Source organism: Sus scrofa, chromosome 18, assembly GCF_054392235.1.
Source record: "Sus scrofa isolate SSC_HxYL_T2T_F1_AM1 chromosome 18, Sscrofa_HxYL_maternal_Yorkshire_Landrace_v2.0, whole genome shotgun sequence".
In the NCBI taxonomy this organism is placed as follows: Eukaryota; Metazoa; Chordata; class Mammalia; order Artiodactyla; family Suidae; genus Sus; species Sus scrofa.
Genome location: NC_139400.1, coordinates 18,432,144 through 18,453,492, shown reverse-complemented (window position 1 = coordinate 18,453,492; position 21,349 = coordinate 18,432,144).

Below are 21,349 nucleotides of genomic sequence, written 5' to 3'. Positions count from 1 at the left end.
TAATTTATTTTTAATAAATGTATGTATAGTTGTGTGTGTGTCTGTACACCTAAGTTGTTAATGAAAATCAGCACTTCCCTGCCCTTTCTCAACACCAGGATCCACTTGAGGCAGCCAGTGGCAATCCTCCCAAGCTGTTTTCTCTGGTATTTATCTCCATATTTAAGAATACTCTGGAGTTCCCGTCGTGGCGCAGTGGTTAACGAATCCGACTAGGAACCATGAGGTTGCGGGTTCGGTCCCTGCCCTTGCTCAGTGGGTTAACGATCCGGCGTTGCCGTGAGCTGTGGTGTAGGTTGCAGACGCGGCTCGGATCCCGCGTTGCTGTGGCTCTGGCGTAGGCTGGCGGCTACAGCTCCGATTCGACCCCTAGCCTGGGAACCTCCATATGCCGTGGGAGCGGCCCAAAGAAATAGCAAAAAAAGACCAAAAAAAAAAAAAATACTCTGCTTCTACTGCTATTTTCTAGTTGGTCATTTTTAGGCATTCTCCACCGCCTTTGGTAGGCCAGGACCTAACTCTCCCGCAAGTAAGTACATCCATAGCTTCCTCTCCCCTATCATGCCAACATAGTTTCAGTACACTTTCTGAATAAACAAATAGTTGGTATTCACATTATAATGATGATTCAAGGAGTTCCTGTCATGGCTCAGCTGTAACGAACCCGACTAGGATCCATGAAGATGTGGGTTCAATCCCCTGCCTTGCTCAGTGGGTTAAGGATCTGGCGTGGCTGTGGCTGTGGTGTAGGCCGGCAGTTGTAGCTCTGATTCAACCCCTAACCTGGGAACTCCCACATGCCATGAGTTCGGCCCTAAAAAGCAAAAAAAAAAAAAAAAAAAAGAAAGAAAAGAAAAGAAAGAAAGAAAAAATGATTCAGGTTCTTTCAATGCTGAGCCTAGCAAGCAATAGTTAGCTCCATTCTTGTACCACCTTCCAGCATTCCTAAAGTTCATGATGGCTTCATTTTTTATTCATTTTACTCGCTGTTACTTGTCATTAGTATTCTCTAAAAGCTTTAACATCTCTGCCAAAGGCCTTTCTATGACGTTTTCCACATGCTCAAGCACACCAGTTCTATTTCTTCTTTCCGGAAGCCCTCCTTCCTCCCGCACTCTGAGCTGACTGCTCTGCTGTTGGCCTAGGTCCTCCTTTTACATCTCCAGCGTTGGGTACCCAAATCCCTGTTTTGAGGATCCCACCTCTCTCTTTCTCTTTTTAAAAAATTTTAAGAGTTCCCATTATGGCTCAGCAGTTCTTAAACCCAACTGGTAGCCATGAGGATTCGGGTTTGATCCCTGGCCTCACTCAGTGGGTTGGGGATCTGGCACTGAACATGAGCTGTGGTGTAGGTCGCAGACACGGCTTAGATCCTGAGTTGCTGTGGCTGTGGCCGTCAGCTGTAGCTCCAATTTGTCCCCTAGCCTGAGAACTTCCATAGGTCACTAGTGCGGCAATAAAAAGCAAAAAGCAAAACAAACAAACAACAAAAAAAAAACCACACTGCTTAATCATTTCTTGGAGAAAGAGATTATCTTTGGGGTTAAACACAGCTCTGGTGCTTTTGAAATTAGGGCATGTCGACATCCAAAATGTTTAAAGGCTGCTTTGTTTCTTTGCTGGAGCAAGAGAACTTTTTAACTGCCTGTTTATAATTTATCTGAGAGAAGTACTGGTGATTAGGCGTCTGATCACTCCTCTGATTCCCTCGCTTCTTCCTTTTCCTGTGACAAAAACAGAGAGTCAGGAAAATAAGCACATTGCATCACGATACCAGTGGGCCATATAAAAAGGCCCCGAGATGTTATTTTTCCAATCGTCGGTTTCCTCGGCAGCCAGCGTTTAAATCATTCCAAGTGCCCCTCCCACCGATCTTCAGAAATGACCGTGTGATTGGTCTCCTTGCTAAGCTTTCTACAGCCCAGTTTTACAACTTGGTTTCAGCTGCAAGGGCAGCCCAGCTTTGGAAGGAATTATATCCTGTTCCCAGAATATCCATTAAACAGAACTTAACACAGTTTTAAGAGAGGTATCAAGTGACGTTCTCCCATCTCTCTCCACTTTTCAGAGCGCGTTTTTACACTCAGAACCAGCATCTCTGCGTTTGGGACAGTTCCGTAAGGTATTCACCATTCACTTTCTCATCCTTTAACAATTTTTTTTCCCAGCTAAAATAATATACACTTATGGAGAATTGCTGGGATGGCTGTTATCTCCTCTAATTACGAGGCCGGGAACCAAGCGGAGAAAAAAAAAATCATCAAGAAATCCCACAGCCCTGATACCTCTGGCTGAGCACAAGGAAGAGGAGCCTTCAGAGGGCAATTCTCGTGAAGCCAACGAGTGCTGAACGAGGCCTGTCGGAGGATGTTCCGTGACACCAGGGGTGGGTGGGGCTGCTCTCTGCCACCACTGGCTCCTCTATTTCCGTTTCTTGAGGGGGCTCCCTCTGGCCCATAATGAGGCCTTCCTCCTGGAAGCTCGAAGGGGCCATCAACAGAAAGTCAGGCAAGGCCTTGGGTTGTCATGAGCCTCCTGGAGGTGGTGGGGCTGCTCAGCTGCTCTGAGGTGGGTAGGGCTCAGCTACCTCGTCTACGACCCTCCTGAGTGCGGGCACAGCCTGCTGCTCCCGGGGGGGGGGGGTCATTGCATCTTCATGGTCACGTGGCACCCGCTGGGGTGATGTCTGGCCCGTGATCACATGAAATACATTCACACATAAGATGAGAAGCTTCCACCGCCCCCCTGCCTTGCACTATATCCTATGAGCTATGACGTTCAAGCTCAACCGGAGAGTCCCCTCCTGCATCCCCCCACCACAGATCCGACATGATCCTGGCATGAACAGCAAACCCACGGCCATGTGTGCCCAGCCTGAATGCATCTTCAAGGCCCAGACCCTTGCTAGATGCTCCATTTCTGCTGTTAAATATTCTTATTTTTGTTAAGGTGAAATCACATATCCACAATCTAAAAACAATACTAAAGCCAACCACTTAGTACTCATAACCAAAGTTAAGAAATATAACATTAAGGAGTTCCCGTTGTGGCTCAGTGGTAACAAACCAGACTAGTATCCACAAGGATGTGGGTTTGATTGCTGGCCTTGCTCAGTGGGTTAAGGATTCACCGTTGCCGTGAGCTGTGGTGTAGGACGGTGGCTGCAGCTCCGATTCGACCCCTAGCCTGGGAACTGCCATATGCCACAGGTAGGGCCCCCCAAAAAAAAGAAAAGAGAGAAAAAAAAGAAATATAACATTAGGGAGGGAGTGGGATAGACTAGGAGTTTGGGGTTGGTAGATGCAAATTTAGAATAGATAAGCAAAGAGGTCCTGCTGTACAGCGCAGGGAACTATATCTGGTCTCTTGGGCCAGAACAGGATGGGAGAAAGTACGAGAAAAAGAATGTCCCTTTGCTGTACAGCAGAAAGTGGCACAATAGTGTAAATCAACTAACTTTAATAAACAATAAATAAAATAAAAAACACTAAAAAAAAAGGCAAAATATAACATGAGTAAGACTTTGGGGCTTTATTACTTTCCCCTGGCTGCTATAACAGATTAAGTGGTTCGGAATTCCCATTGTGGCTCTGTGGTAACAGCCCCAGCTAGTATTCATGTTCGATCCCTGCTAGTATTCATCAAGGCAGGTTCGATCCCTGGCCTTGCTCAGTGGGTTAAGGACCTGGCGTCGCCGTGAGCTGTGGTGTAGGTCACAAATGCGGCTCGGATCCCGCGTTGCTGTGATTGTGGTGTAGACTGGCACTTGTAGCCCCAATTCAACCCCTAGCCTGGGAACATCAATATGCTGCAAAAAAAAAAAAAAAAAAAAAAAAAAGCTAACAGATGAAGTGGCTCACACGAGGGAAATGCCTTCTCTCAATGCTGGGGGCTAGAAGTCTGAGTCAAGGTGTCTAAAGGCTCTTGAGCACAGTCTCTCTCCGCCTATTCCCAGCGCCTGGCAGCTCCCAGCAATCCCTGGCCTTCCTTGGCTCCTTGTAGCTGCCTCCCTCCCATCTCTGCTTCTGTGGTCATCGGCCTTCTTCCCTCTTTGTTCTCTTATCACTGGAGTTACCATCGTGGCTCAGTGGAAACACATCCAACTAGGAACCATGAGCTTGCAGGTTCAATCCCTGCCTTGCTCAGTGGGTTAAGGATCCGGCGTTGCCATGAGCTGTGGTGTAGGTCACGGACACGGCTTGGATCCCACATTGCTATGGCTGTTGGTGTAGGCTGGCAGCTAATTTAGTTCCGACTAGACCCCTAGCCTGGGAACCTCCATATGCTGTAGATGCGGCCCTAAAAAAAGATTGTCACTGGATTTAGGACCCACCCCACCCTAATCCAGTCAGTGTGACCCATCTTAACTTGATCAAGTCTGCAAAGACAGATTTCCAAATAAAGTCACCTTCACGAGCACAGGGGTGAAGACTGAATATTATCTTCTTCTTCTTCTTTTTTTTTTTTTTTGTCTTTTTAGGGCCATACTCACGGCATATGACAGTCCACAAGCTAAGGGTTGAACAAGAGCTGTAGCAGCCAGCCTATACCCCAGCCACAGAAACGCCAGCTCTAAGCCTTGTCTGCGACCCATACCCCAGCTCACAGCAACGCCAGATCCTTAACCCGCTGAGCAAGGCCAGGGATCGAACCTGTGTCTTCGTGGTTACTAGCGGGATTCTTTTCCGCTGCACCGCAATGGGAACTCCAGGACTGAACATATCTTTCGGGGGGCGCACAACTCAACATGCGACCAAGACCTTGATACGTCCCTCCTCCATCATATCCCCTCCACAAAGACGCTGATTTTTGCATTAATCATTTTTTAAAAATAGTTTACCACCTAAATCTGTATATCCAACCAAAAAACTGTTGAGTTTTGAAAATCTGGGTTTCAAGTACAGACCTAGCTGAATAAGGGAAGGGCAATACTGCCACTTCCAGATGAAGGCTTCCACCATGAGATAGTCCAAAAGGGTCTCCAGCTCAGAGGATGCTCGGATCCCCTCTGGAGGACAGTGGCTATGGCTCGGAAGACATGGGGCTCACCTGGATTGGGGCAGAGACTGGACGCCTGTCAGGAAGATGGCTGGGCAAGTGGGCTGCATCCTGAATGCTTGCAAGCGTACCCAGGAGGGTAGGGAGCCCCTAGGAGGGCCCCCGTGACCCCTCCCGTATCTTCACCCCCACCTCCAGAGGGACTGGTGCTCCCTTTTCCTGTCCCTTCTGGGGATTCCATGCTTCCTCGATTTCCCACCAGCCATCGATGACTCAGTCTCTCAGCTCTGCCACTTCCTAGGGTCCAGCCCCTGGAAATTCCAATAGACTCTTGGCTAAATTTCATCACCAGATGAACTTTACACCCTGCCCCCTGGGTGCTCTGAGCAGGTCCAGGTTGGGGGCGGCATGGTAGGTCAACAGGGTAAGGGGCAGGGATGTAACCTGAGAGGCCCAGTGGACATGGGACCTCGAGATGGGTCCAGCCACAGCACCTGGCTCTGGGGAGCAGCATAGAAAGATCTAGAGCTTGGTCCAGAGTCACAGCCTCTAACAGAGTAAAACCATTAGAGCCAATGTGTAGACCCATGATGTGCCAGGCACCCTTCCAAGCCCTTTATATGTGTGCACGAACCCAGTGAGTTCTCACAGCCAACCTGTGAGGTCAGAACCACTATACACCCCACTTTTACTGATGCAGAAACAGGGGCACAGGGAGGGGGGCTCTCTTTGTGGCCTCTGCTTGGAGCGTGAAAACCATTCTCAGCAATCAGAGAAGCAACAGTCCAGAAAATGGAGACATCGCTCAGAAGGGACACAGGAAGGGTGCCACAGCAGCCCCGCAGAGGGGCTTCAATCACACCAGTGCAGAGCTCAGTCTCCTTGAAAGAAAAAGAAGAGGCTCTTGGAGTTCCTGCGTGGCACAGTGGAAACAAATCCAACTAGGAACCATGAGGTTGCGGGTTCAACCCCTGGCCTCGCTCTGTGGATTAAGGATCTGGCGTTGCCGTGAGCTGTGGTGTAGGCTGGCAGCTACAGCTCCAATTCCATCCCTAGCCTGGGAACCTCCTGCATCCCTTAAATGACAAAAGACAAAAAAAAAGAAGAAGAAGAAGAAGAAGAGGCTCTGGGTGGACAAATGGTGGCGAAACAGGAAGGAACTGCTATGGTTTGCACTGTCTGTTGTCACATGTGGAATGTAAGGGAGGGTGTCACCCGGGCATCAGTTACAAGAGCGGTCTGGGTACTCACTTCCCCATCACCACTGCACTTCGGGAGGATGGGTCTCTGGGTGAAATATGAAATTTCTTGGGTGAGAAATACATCAGCAGTGTTTGAATCCGGCACTGCTTGTTGAGAGCCCAAGCCCAGAAAGGTTAGGTAACTCTTACAAGACCTCGAACTTGTATCGAATTCAGGCTGTGACTTTGATTCTGCAAGCCACCGCAGTTCACAGCACACTGGGACACTTTGGGACCATATCTAAGTCTCTGAAAAACGAACAGTTCGGTAGGTTGATGGTGATCTAAGAGTTGCCTGGCTATGGAAATAACTACACGGCAGATCATTCTTAAGACCTATTTCTTTCTTTTCTTTTTCTTTTTTTTTTGTCTTTTTGCCATTTTCTTGGGCTGCTCTCGCAGCATATGGAGGTTCCCAGGCTAGGGGTCTAATCAGAGCTGTAGCCACCGGCCTACACCAGAGCCACAGCAACGGGGGATCCGAGCCACGTCTGTGACCTACACCACAGCTCACAGCAACGCCAGATCGTCAACCCACTGAGCAAGGGAAGGGACCGAACCCGCAACCTCATGGTTCCTAGTCGGATTCATTAATCACTGTGCAACGACGGGAACTCCCCTTAAGACCTATTTCTCATATTTGATTGATTGATTGATTGATTTTGCCTCTCTAGGGCCACACCCACAGCATATGGAGGTTCCCAGGCTAGGGGTCTAATCAGAGCTGTAGCTGCCAGCCTACAGCACAGCCACAGCAACGCGGGATCCAAGCCGAGTCTGCGACCTACACTGTAGCTGATGGCAACAATGGATCCTTAACCCACCAAGCAAGGCCAGGGATCAAACCCACAGCCTCATGGTTCCTAGTCAGATTCAATAACCACTGAGCCATGATGGGAACTCCTCTAATATTTTAAAGATGCCATAAAGGCCATTGAAGGATTAAAGGACAGGATGATTAAAGTACCTGCCCAAGGTAACCCTGTGAGTGAGTGGCAGAGCCAGAGCTAAACCAGGCAGGCAGGAGTTCCCGTTGTGGCTCAGAGAGTTAAGAACCCGACATAGTCTCTGTGAGGATGAGGGCTTGATCCCAGGCCTCACTCAGTGAGTTAAGATCTAATGTTGTTGCGGCTGTGGCCTTGGCCCAAGCGGCAGCTCTGATTCGACACTTAGCCTGGGAACTTCCATATGCCACAGGTGCAGCCATAAAAACAAAAAGACTTTTTAAAAATAAAACTAAACCTGGGCAGGCAGACTCTCTTACCCACCCGGCAAACTCTCCCAGCTGCTAATCTTCGGGTGGCAAATTAGACAGACAGCCCCTCCATGGAGAAGCCAGAAGAGTCCAGAGCCCGGCTGGGGGGAGTCATGGTTCCAGATGAACCAATGGTGCAGAGCAGGGTGCGGCCTGCCCATGGGTTGGGTTGTGGGTTGAGAGTTGCGAACCCAGAAGGGGCCCGGCTAGAGCTGGGCAGGGCACATGGCAGGCTGCAGTCTCAGCAAAGGGCACCTGGGGCCCCTTGGCTCTGGGCCATTGCCCTCTTTCCAGGCTGGGGCCCCGACGGGCTGACCTGAGAAGTACAAGAGCTGCGACACTAAGGCTATGACACAGACACCCCGAACTGCCCTGGGGCCCCTCATCCTGTCTCAGAGCAGCAACAGGCCACACAGGCAACCTTGGCACCTGGTTTCAGGGTGGAGATGAGTGACTTAATGACAAGGCCTCATACCTGTGTTAATCCCAACAACCAGCTCCTGCTGTAGAGCACAGGGAACTACCTTCGATATCCTGTGATGAACCATTCGGAAAAGAATAGAGAGAAGAATGTATGTATGTACGTATAAACTCAATCACTTCGCTGTACAGCACAAATCAACACAACATTGTAAATCAACTATACTTCAATAAAAAATTAAAATTCTAAAAAATGACAAGGCCTCATTGGTTGATGGAAGTCAAGGAGAAAAAGGCAAGGCTGCTGGTGAGAGCACCACCGGGTCAGGACAGGAAAGCAAGGACACAGGGCCGGCGGGGGTAGAGGCACCAGAGGGGCTGCAGCAAATGCTCCACCCATTTAAAAGCCTTCAGGCATCTACTGGGTTCCCAGGAGGAGACACTGCTTGAGCCTTCCAAGTGCTGGGCCCACAGCTCCCTTCCCACCTCTCCTCTGTTCCCCACCAAGCCAAGCACACTCCTGCCTCAGGGCCTTTGCACTTGCCATCCTCAGCCTAGAACTCTCTTCCCCAGACATCCTCCGTCCCCTTGAGCCTGTGCTCAAAGGTGACCTTATCAGAGAGGACGTCCCTCCAAAGAGCACGTCTCTTTCCTGCTCGCGCATCACTGACTATGCCCTTGCTGCGCCGACTGTTTTCCAAAGGTACCGCAGCCATCTCTCCGTGCCCAGGTCTTCTTCCTCCAGCCCCTGAATGTGGGGTCCCCGGCCCTGCTCTAACCAACAGAGTAGGGCAGGAGGGGCGCTGGTCCAGGCCCAGGCACTTAACTGCCCTGGGAGCCTCTGCTGCCTGCTTCTTGGAACACTTCCCCTTGGCGACCTCCTTCCAGAGCCGAGCTGCCAGACCGAGAAGCCCAGGCCATGCGGGGAGACCACAGGGAGGTGTGCTGAACTCCACCTGATATTATATAAGATATTTGCTTTTATTTTTGGTTTGTTCTGTCTTTTTAGGGCCGCACCCATGGCATATGGAAGTTCCCAGGCTAGGGGTGGATCAGAGCTGCAGCTGCTGGCCTACACCACAGCCCACAGCAATGCTGGATCCTTAACCCACTGAGTGAGGCCAGGGATCAAACCTGCCTGCTCATGGATATTGGTCAGGTTCATTACCACCGAGCCACAAAGGGAACTCCCATAAGCTATTTGTTGATTGCCTCTTTTTCCCTCTTGGTTTTGTTTCCTTCTGTATTTGTACCACTGAGAGCAGTGCCTGGCATGTAGTAGGTGCTCAATAAATATTCTCTAAATAGATGAATGAGTCTAGACATTCTTTCCCCAAATGCACAAAGCCAGAGTCCAAGTAATTTCATTAGTTCTCAAAAGGCCTAACACTGGCTCATTCTGAGAGTAGGCCAGGGATCAGAGGTGGTTGTATTTATTATTCACTCAATGGCCATTTGCTGAGCATCTAGTCTGTACTCTGTATAGAGCATAGGCCCTAGAGATAAATTAATGAACTAAAGCAAAAATCCCTGTCCTCCTTCTAGTGGCGGGGGGTGGGGGGGAGATGATCAATGAAATAAATAAGAAAATTATACCATATACTAGGAGATAAGTTGCAAAGATGAAAAATAAAGCAACGAAGAGGGACAGAGAGTCCTGGGCTCTGGCTGGAGCGTTAAACAAGGTGGGCAGGTGTACTGGCTTGCTAGCGCTGCCACAGCAAAGTACCACAAACTGGCCAGCTCCAACACTACAAATGTACTGTCTCATGGTGCTGGAGGCTAGAACCCAAGTCAGAGAGACAGATTCTCGGCCAGTGTTTCGCATTTGAGAACAATGCATTGTGGTTTTAATTTAATAAAACAAAAACTGAAAAATAAGACCATAAGGCAACAGGATGAGCTATTCAGTTTAAAAAAAAAAAAAAAACAAAACTGAAAACCAAAATACTCTGATTACGAGATATAATAAATAAATTAGGAAAGAAAATAATCAAATAAGCATGGCTGAAAATCAAGTTAACATCATGAATTTAAGCGATGAAAGACTTGAGATAACAGATGTAGAGGGAAAAGACAGAGGCGGCAGCAATTAGAAAGAAATGTGACAGACACGGAAGTCAAAGATGCTCCAACTCAAGGACAACTGACGCCCTTGTGGCCAGATCTCAACAAAAGGGACTTAAAATTACACAGAGAGGCAATATAGGAACACTTCTCTGACTTGAATGAAAAACTCAATCTGAAGAATGAAACTACTGGGTATATGCCAGGAAAAACTGTTTTAGTATAACCAACACCGACATATCCTGTTTGAGATTCTGAACTTCAAGATTTAAAGAGGAAAAAAAAAAATTCAGACATTCTCAGAAAAGGAAAAAAAATAAAAACAGAACACTTAAAGAAGGGGGAAAATCAAGCTGGTCTCAGACTCTCCTTACAGCAACATTCAACATCAGAGGACAGAGAGGTGATTTAAAATAATATGAAAGGAGGGAGTTCCCTGGTGGCCTAGTGGTTAAGGATCCGGCATTGTCCCTGCTGTAGCTCGGGTAACTACTGTGGCTCAGGTTTGATCCCTGGCCCAGGAACTTCTGCATGCCATGGGTGAAGCCAAAAAAAAAAAAGAAAAAATCTGAGAGGAAAAAGTGTGACCTAAGAATAACACATCCAGTCAAACCAACACAGAAGCAACAGGCAGTCACTTTCATGTCATGAAATAATTCAGAAACTATAGTCACCATAAGCCCTTCTTTAAAAATTAAAAGTGTCTGGGTCACCTTGCTGTACAGTAGAAAACTGACAGAACACTGTAAACCAGCTGTAATGGAAGAAAATTAAAATCACTAAGTAAAAATAAGTAAATAAATTAAAATTAAGCGTGTCAATGATGAAATCTAGCCAAGAGAGAAGTCAAAATGAAGAATTCTAAAAAAGGGATGTCACAGTGGAATAGATAGATGGTAGGCACTGATCCACTTAAATAGTGAAAAACCACTAAAGAAAAACAGTATAGGCAAAAACTGGGGATGAGGAGACAGGGGACGGAAGACAACAAAACAGTATTAATCCCTTCATCTCTAGAGTTTGGAGTAAATCAATTCTATCTAGAACTGAAGTATGATTTCAAAAACTACAGTGAATTCGTGGAGTTCCCATTGTGGCTCAGCGGGAACGAATCCGACTAGCATCCATGAGGATGCAGGTTCAATCCCTAGCCTCGCTCAGTGGGTTAAGGCTCTGGTGTTGCCATGTAGGTCGCAACTGCGCAGCTTGGATCCCACACTGCTGTGGCTGTGGCGTAGGCCTGAGGCTCCGATTCGATCCCTAGCCTGAGAACTTCTGTATGCCACAGGTGCAGTCATAAAAAGCAAAAAAACAAAAACAAAAAATAAAAAACTATACTGAATTAAACTGCTAATGGTCATCACGATTCATAATCTATTTTTTAGACTTACAAGAATATTTTAGAAACATGTTTCTTGCGGTGACGAAATACTTAAGTTCATCAGTGCTTTCAGTTTTGCTTTCTTCTTTAAATTCAAATAAAATTAAATAGAGTATAGATTGAAACGAGTGTATATGGTAGAATGCATTCGTTTTGCTAACTCTTCAGCTCTCCCTGCATGCTGCCCTCTCCCGGTAACTTCAGAGTCCTTCTCAGAGGGGTGCAATATCTTTACCTGCCCTGTGAATGCCTAGGTTGGCCGTGTGTCTCAGGCAAGTTCCAATGAGAGAAGCATTCCTGGTATGAGTGGGGCATGGCGGGGGGTGGGGGGAGGCAAATTTTCTCCTGTGCCAGATAATAAACACTCTAGACTTTGGGAGCCATATGGTCTCCGTCACCTCTACAGAGGTTGGTTATTAAGCAGCCATAGATAACATGCACATGATAAGACCGTCTGTCCCAATTAAACACAAACAGGTGGCAGGCGGGATCTGACCCATGAGCCATAGCTGGCCAACTCCCGGGTTAATATGTAAGTGATTTACGATGGAATTAGACCTTACATTTGGGGAAGTGAAGGTCCCGGAGGGAAGCTGGAAGATCACAGATAAGTCACCAAACAGTCCATCTGAAACCCAAGCACATCCACCCCCCAAAGTGGAAGTGCGAAGGCCAAGTTCATGGGGATGTCATGCGTAGCTGTTGCCTCTTTGAGTCTGCTGCCCTGCAACTAGTGGTTCATCTGAGGCCAGTACTGGTCAAGAGCAGCAGCAGTTGGGAAGAAGGACAGAAAGAGGAGTGGAGGAGGCAAGGACAGGATGGAACCTACCAGCACGTCTCTGTGTCTGTCATTGATCCAATGGTGATGACCCTTCAGAGAGCAAGGTCTGCTGCTTCATTCCTGCCTTTCAAACCATGGAAATTCCCCTTGGGGCCAGCTCTACAGAGACAGGGATTCTGCGAAATGTAGTTCCAACTGAGCTTAGGGGACACGATACCAACCACCACGACCCACCCCTTGCCAGCTTCACATCTATACATACTACTTTGAATCACATTTAACCTCCAAATAAAGACAGTGGCAAATTATGCATTCACCTAACATGATACAATGATCTTTTATACAAACCAAACACCTGGCCCTCTTTCCAAAACAATACAAGGCACACAGTCTCTTTACTTGTCTTTGGGTGATTTCACTCCTCTTCTAGCTCATTCTCTTTGAGAACGTGTAACTTCAATACTTAAATATACAGTTGCCTTATTTGGAGTTCCTGTTGTGGCTCAGCTGGTTAAGAACCCGATTAGTATCCATGAGGATTCGGGTTTGATCCCTGGCCTTGATCAGCGGGTTAAGGATCCGGCGTTGCTGTGAATTGTGGTGCAGGTCACAGACACAGCTCAGGTCCCAGGTTGCTGTGGCTGTGGTGCAGGCCTGCAGCTACAGCTCCGATTCTACCCCTAGCCTGGAAACTTCCATAAGGCATGAGTGTGGTCCTTAAAAAAAAAAAAAAAAGACAAATGACAAAAAAACACAGAATTGATGCTGTGTGGAATACCTTGATGGTGGATAAGGCGTTCACTCTGTGAGCCACAGATGGTAGTTTTGGCAGAAGCACTGTAGGCATGAAAGGCAGATCTATCACCCGAGTTAAGTGTCCTTGTAAGAACAAAACTGCCCCTTCTTTGGTAGACGTGGCCCAAGGAAATCAACCTATCACCAGGGAACTGTCTGACCACTCTGGGGAACAGTGCCGGATCAGGGCCTTGCTGTTGGTCTCTGGTGCTGGCAGCCTGAGTGCTTGGCCACGGCCACAGCCAGACGAGCCTTGGCAAGTGGAAGCCCATGTGGCTGATCTGTACATAACCTTTATCCCGGACACTGGGCAATGGCTGGAGTGTCTGTAAAAGAGGCTGACTGGATGGTTCACTCTATTCACCTGGTTATTAAAACCTTTCTCTGCTGAGACCACCCTTTTATCTCTATTCAGAGAAATCTACATGTCTACCTGTTCCCAGACCGCCTTGTCATCAACCTTCCAATCATGGTTCTTCTGAGTCCCTGATCATCCGGCCAAACCATTAGCCACAGCCCATGAATTGATGTAAAGCTGTACTGGGAGCCATCACACCTTCCAGGCAAAATGAACAGCCAGCGGAACTGCTCCAGTTCTGTCCGCTGGGAGGAGGGTCTCCGTCACTGTACTCCAGATCTTCCCACAGTGGGACCGTAGTTCTGCATCTGTCCACGATGCGTGGGCAGGGCTATCAGCCTGCAAGAAACACAATATTCAACAAAAAATGGCTTTAATGATAAGAGGCACGTTCTGAGAACAACTTTCAGCGACAGAAAATGCTCTGTTATAAAATGCTTTTTAAGAGTAAGCAAAACCCCAAAGTCCCTGCCGTGGCTCAGCAGTAACAAGCCCAACTAGTACCCATGAGGACACATGTCTGATCCCTTGTCTTGCTCAGTGGGTTAAAGATCTGGTGTTGCGTGAGCTGTGGTGTAGGTTGCAGACAAGGCTCAGATCCCATGTGGCTGTGGCTGTGGCTGTGGCCTAGGCTGGCAGCTGTAGCTCCAATTTGACTCCTAGCCTGGGAACCTTCATATACCATGGGTACAGCCCCAAAAAGACAAAAGGAAAAAAAAAGAGAGAGAGAGAAAAAGAGCAAGCAAAACCTTCCCCAAAGCAGGGTCCCTTTCCTGAGCACATAGCACTTGGAGAGCCAATTGAAAGACCAAACTGGGTCTCAGCAAAAAAACAAGGTGGGAAGGCCATGAATGGATATGAACAGTGAACACGGTCTGTTCCAGAAATGAGTTCAGCAAATGAGCTCCTCTTCTTTCTGGCTGGTTTGTTGTTTTCTCCTCTGTAATTGTCTATGTGGCTTGAAGCTCTTGTTTCATTACGGTAAAAAACACACCACATCAAATTTACCACTTTAACAAGTTTTAAGTGTATGGTTCACTAGTATTTATGCACATTGTGGTTTCGTAGATCTCTAAAACATCTTTATCTCTCAAAAAGGAAATTCTATACCCACGGAATGACTCCCTTTCCCCCTCCCCTGGCAGCCACCTTCTGTTTCTAAGAATTTGACTAATTTGGATACCTCATAAAAGTGGAATTGAGAGTTCCCATTGGGGCACAGAGGAAACGAATCCAACTAGTATCCATGAGATGCAGTTCAATCCCTGGCCTCGCTCAGTGGGTTAAGGATCCGGCATTGCTGTGAGCTGTGGCACAGGTCGCAGATACAGCTCAGATCCTATGTTGCTGTGGCTGTGGTGTAGGCTGGCAGCTGTAGCTCCAGTTCAACCCCTAGCCTGGAAACTTCACATGCCATGAGTGCAGCTCCCAAAAGACCAAAAAATAATGGAATAATGTGGCATTTGTCATTTTGGGTCCGGCTATTTCCCTTAGCATAAACTGAGGTTTATCCATGTTGTAGTATGTGACAGGATTTTTCTTTTCTTTCTTTCTTTCTTTTTTTTCTTTTTCTTTTTTTTTTTTTGTTTTTGTTTTTGTTTTTGTTTTTAGAGCCATACCCACAGCATACAGAGGTTCCCAGGCTAGGGGTCGAATCCAAGCTACAGCTGCCAGCCTACGCACAGCCACAGCAACGCAGGATCTGAGCTACATCTGCAAACTACACCACAGTTCACAGCAATGCCAGATCCTTAACCCACTGAGCGAGGCCAGGAATTGAACCTGCAACCTCATGGTTACTAGTCAGATTCATTTGCACCGTACCACAATGGGAATTCCAGAATTTCCTCCCTTTTTAAGGCTGAAAAATATTCCTCTGTGTGTGTGTTTATTAATCACATTCTCTTTATCCACTATGTGTCAAAGAACATTCACGGTTCTTCCACCTCTTGGCAATAGTGAATAACACTGTAGTAAATTTGGGCGTGCAAATATTTCTTTGAGATCATGTTCTCACTTATGTTGGATACATGCCCGAAAGTAGTATTTCCGGATCATACAGTAATATTTTCAGTTTCCTGAGGCATCTCTATACTGTTTTCCACGGTGGGTGCACCATTCTACACACTTACTGACAGGGCGTCAGGTAACCAATTTCTCCACATCCTTACCAGCACTGGGAGGTTCTTTGGTGGGTTGGTTGGTTTTGATTGTGGCCATCCTAATGGTTGGGAGGTGGTTTGCTTTGCATTCCTCTGATCACTAACGACAGTGAGCATCTTTTCACATACTTGTTGGCTATTTGCATGTCTTCTTTGGAGAAATGTCTATTCAAGGCCTTTGGCCATCTGTTAATCAGGTTATTTGGGATTTTGGTGGTGGTTGTAGGAGTTCTTTATGTTTTATCAAATATGTAGTTTGCAAATATTCTCTCCAATTCTGTAGACAGCCTTTTTGCTCTGTTGATTATTTCTTTCGGACTTGAAGTTTTTATAAGTGAATCTATCATACTAAGGGAAGACAAAGAAACTGTCAAAGATCAAAGGGAACGAAGGAGACGAGACAAAGAAAGATTTATCGTGGCTGGGTTCTAGAACAGGAAAAAGACATTAGTGGAAAACTGGTGAAATCAGAGTTCCTGTCGTGGCTCAGCAGAAATGAATCTGACTAGCATCCAGGAGGATGCAGGTTCAATCCCTAGCCTTGCTCAGTGGGTTAAGGATCTGGCATTGCTGTGAGCTGTGGTGTAGGTAGCAGATGCAGTTTGGAACCCATGTTGCTGTGGCTGTGGTGTAAGCCAGCAGCTACAGCTCCAATTTGACCCCTAGCCTGGGAACCTCCATATGCCATGGGTATGGCCCTAAAAAGATTTTTATAAAAGAAGAAGAAAAATGAAAACTGGTGAAATCCTAATAAAATCTGCAATTGAGTTAATAGTGTTAGATCAATATTAAACTCCCAAAATTAATAGTGTTAGATCAATATTACTCATGTAATGTTTACAGGAACCCGCCATGTAAACATTAGGGGAAGCTGGATGTAGGGCACATGAGAACTCTCTGTGCTATCTTTGCAAATTCTCTATAAATCTAAAATCACCCACCCTAAAGATATATATATTTGTGTAAAATGATAAGTCCTCATATAAAATAAAATAAAACAGGATCAAGGCATAGGGAGCACCACCTTCAGGAGCTCTGGTGGCACGGGCATCCATGAGCCTATCCTGGCTACCTACTCTAGGCCCACTCTTCCCACAGTCCTGTACAGGAACTGAGTAAACAGGATACCTCTGAGCCCTTGTCCCTAAAAGGCCTGCCAAGGGCTGCCTGCCATCCTGGCTCCACCGACCCTGCATGACCAAATGATAGTTGGTGGGCTCTGCTACCCAGGCCCTCTGCTACCTCCCACGCTGCCACCTGGCAAGGAATGGGCCCTTTTCTATGAACTGACCTCCTGTGGAAAAGTTAGTGTGACCAATGAGTGTGAAACGTACGCTTAGCAAATCTTAGGTACCACATTTGAACCAATAAATGTGAATCCTTCTGCAAAAATAAAATTAAAAAATAAAATAAAAAGGGCTAAACCCTTACCCTTAAGGGTGGTGAGAGGATTAAATGAGCAGGTGTCAGTAAAGGGCGCATAGTTAAAAGGACAATAAATGTAGGTTATTATAATAGTTGTTCCTTTCTCCCCAAATTCTCTTCCACCTCTCAGATTCTGTGAACACTATGACGGCTTTAGTTTGAGGGAAAATACAATTACATCAAAGTTCCCCTTGCTGGTTTCCCACTAAATATGACATATAGCTGTTCTGGTTCCCCCACTCATTTCCTTCTTTTAAGACCACAAGAAAGAGGGCCAAACCAACACACAAGGTATCCGAGAATATGAAAAGCTCTTTGAAAAAAACTCTAGAAGATGCGCCCACCCTTTTCATCTTCTCCAGACATTATCCCTCCACCCCGGGCCGCTTCTTAATTTTTCCTCCTTCCTTCCTCCCTCCCTCCTGTCCTCCCTTCCTTCCTTCTTCCCTCCTTTTTTCTTTCTTCCTTTCTTTCTTTCATTTTCAGACTCCTTAGAGCAATGTCTTCTTTTCCCAAAGAAAGGTTCTCTAAACCTGCAGTTCCCATCTTTTAAATGTCACAGATCAAATTAACTTTTTAAAAAAGGAAGGGGCTGGGGATGATTTACAGCTGCCAATTTGTTATTTAACTTATAAGGGAGATTGTGTTTTTAAATTACTGTTTATACAGTAGTATAGCACAGGAAAATCTACTCAACAGTTTACAGTAATAATTTATATAGAAAAAAAAAGAATGGATATATTTATATGTGTGACTGATGTGCTTTGCAGTACACCTGAAACTAATACAACCTTGTAAAGTCAACTATACTCCAATAAAATTAAATTTTTAAAAATCACTATCCCATCCTGGCACAGCAAAAACAAATCCAACTAGGAACTGTGCCGTCATGGGTTCGATCCCTGGCCTCGCTCAGTGGATTAAGCATCTGGCGTTGCCGTGAGCTGTGGTGTAGGTCACAGATGCGGCTCAGATCCTGCATGGCTGTGGCTGTGGTGTAGGCTGGCGGTTACAGCTCTGATTCGACCCCTAGCCTGGGAACCTCCATATGCTGCAGGTGTGGCCCTAAAAAGACAAAAGAAAAAAGAAAAGAAAAAATCCTGAAGATAGCAGTCTCTAACAGTGCAGAAGCTCATGCCCCACCCAAGACCAGAAGAATAGGAATTCTGCATCTTAGTAAGATCCTCGGGTGTCTTGTGTGCACATTCAAATGGTCTAGATCCATCATTGTGTGTGTATGTATTATTTTATTTTACTTTTTATTTTTTCTCTTTTTAGGGCCCCACTCCTGCACATATGGAAGTTTCCAGGCTAGAGGTTCAAATCAGAGCTATAGCTGCTGGCCTATACCACAGCCACAGCAACACAGGATCTGAGCCGCATCCTGACCTACACCACAGCTCACGGCAATGCCAGATGCTCAACCCACTGAGCGAGGCCAGGGATGGAACCTGCATCCTCATGGATGCTAGTCAGATTCATTTCTGCGGAGCCATGACGGGAACTCCAGAACCCCAACTTTCCACTGCATGCTTAATGCATTGTATACTGGTCTCTCCCCAGCTTCCTGCATCTCTCACCTCCAGAAAACTGTAATAATATTAAATAAAGCCCCCTTTAGTTAAATAAATATTTATGAGCACCCAGACTGTGCCAGGGATTGTTTGGGAGGCTGAACCCCAAAGTGTGTCGCCAAACTTGGATCTCTGTGTCATCGAGGCATCGTGCCTAAACAGCTTTTGGGGATGAGGAGGATTTACAGTGATGCGCGACTTCCACCTTGGAAAGGAACTGATGACCTGCCCTAAAAAGCTCTACTGCCTGCACTAGAGCTTAGCGCACAGCTACCAAGGAGCAGCGGGGCTTCTCACTTAGGTCTTTTGAATGCATCATAAAATCTATATCCTATACATTTCTGGCTAATTATTTCTATTTTTCTTCAAATGTGATTTGGCGAAATATTGGGATTCTTCCCTACTGAAAGTTCTAACTCTTTCAAAAAAAAACTCTTGGAGTTCCCGTCATGGCTTAGTGGGTTAAGAAATTGACTAGTATCTGTGAAGATGTGGATTTGATTCCCGGCCTCACTACATGGGTTAAGAATCGGGAGATGCTATGAGCTGTGGGGCAGGTCACAGACACAGATCAGATCTGGTGTTGCAGAGGCTGTGGTGTAGGCTGGCAGCTGTGGCTCGGATTGGACCCCTAGCCTGAGAGCTTCCATGTATCTCGTGTGTGGCCCTAAAAAAGCAAGCAAACAAACAAACTCTTGGCTTTTGGGAATCTCGAGACTTCAGAAACAAATGACATACAGGTACTCACCCCTCATGTGTGGTACTTAACGTCCTCCGTTTCATTAGTTCACCATCAGCACTGCAATGGGACCAACGGCCCGTCGCCTTCTGTCTGGGCCTCAGTTTTCTCACCTACACAAGAAGGATGCACACTGCACCAGAGGTGTTCCACCTGAAACTCACGGACTTCTAGAGATTTCCAATAACCTTGGGAAATGACACGAAAGACTGCGAAGAAATTTAAACACCATCCCATAGGTGATTCCCAAGCATAGTTTCAGCACTTCGCGTTCTGCAGTCGCGTGGCTCTTTGTGCCAACGGAAGGGTTTGATTTCTGCTTAGTGTTTGGCTCCAGCTGAATCTTGAAAAGACGGCCTTGCTTTTCAGCGTCTGTACATTTCTCTGCCTTAACAGAAAGGATCCTGTAAAGTCACAGGGCGTCTCGTTCTGATCTCTGCAGGTGCGATAACATCAAGGGCCCATTCCTTTAAAGGAGCCTGGCCCTGAATCGAGGCCCTTTTTTTAACATGACCTCCATCTGGGTCTCATTGTACTGTCGCTGGTGTGTTTCCTAACTGCTGTACCTATTGTCACCCTCAGAACTCACCGAGGGGGTCTGGCTCTCATGAGCAGATAGATGTGAACGTACCAATATGTGCTGATCAGATCGACAATCCCGTTTTCTCTACCCAGGGGAAGGGCTCTGCAGCAGCCCCACGTGGAGAAATGCAGCCTTGTTTGCCTCACCAGACTGCGGCTGGCCTGTCACCCGAGCAAGGGGCTGAAACAGAACCCTTCCTACCTCTAAGGCCAGAGCTCATTATTTCACATACAATAAGATGAGGTTACATGTTCCCTCGGTGTGGCTGGCTCCCCTGGCAGTGCCCTAGAGACAACTGGAGCCCAGAGTCTTCACTACAAACTGCCTTGGTCAGTATAAACACCTTGTATTCCTTACATAGAATAAGACCCGCCGGCTTGTAAGCAGTGTTCTTAACAATTATGTCAGTTTCACTGTATATGAAAGAGGTGCGTTCGGAACTCCTCTTCTTTCCACACATATTCTTTTCAGTTCTTTGTTATCTAAAGAAGTACAGCCACATTTTCTTTCTTTTTTTTTTTTTTTGTCTTTTTAGGGTCTCACCCGCAGCATATGGAGTTTCCCAGGCTAGGGGTCAAATCGGAGCTGTAGCCGCCGGTCTACACCACAGCCATAGCAATGCCAGATCCGAGCCGCATCTGCGACCTACACCACAGCTCACGGCAACATGGGATCCTTAACCAACTGAATGATGCCAGGGATCAAATCCATGTCCTCGTGGATGCTAGCCAGGTACTGCCGAGCCACGACGGGAACTCCGAGCCACATTTTCAGTCCCTGCTACTCCAACTGTGGGCCACGGACCAGAAGTGTCAGCCTCACCTGAGAGCTTGTTAGACATACAGAAATCTCAGGCCACCCCAGACCTCCTGGACCAGGATCGGCAATTTTTTTTTTTTTTTTTTTTTTTTTTTTTTGTCTTTTTGCTATTTCTTGGGCTGCTCCCGCGGCATGTGGAGGTTCCCAGGCTAGGGGTTGAATCAGAGCTATAGCTGCCAGCCTACGCCAGAGCCACAGCAACGCGGGATCCGAGCCGCGTCTGCAACCTACACCACAGCTCACGGCAACGCCGGATCCTTAACCCACTGAGCAAGGGCAGGGACCGAACCCACAACCTCATGGTTCCTAGTCGGATTCGTTAACCACTGTGCCACGACGGGAACGCCCAGGATCGGCATTTTTAACCAGCTCTCCAGATGATTCCTAATTACAGGCACATTCAAATGTGAGAAACACCTCATTTATGTCTGCGACCTTCCAGCAAATAGCGAATGACCAATAAACATAAACTTTCTTCCTTCTCCCTCTTAAAAACCAGAGGACCACCGTGGGTGCTTTGAGGAAGGGCAGGGAGTAGGAACATGCCCAGAAGAGGAGAAACTCAGAGAGAGAAGAGAGGAGAAGGGGAAAAGAGGCAAAGCAAAGAAAGATGGGGTGAGGTGGGGGTGGCAGGCAGAGTGAGGGCCCAGGGTCCCTGTGCTCCCTCCAAGGGGGACTCCACACCTGAGGCCAGGATTCCACCCTATTGTCCCCTCCACTCATGCTCTGCCTCCTGTGTTTACCTATTTAA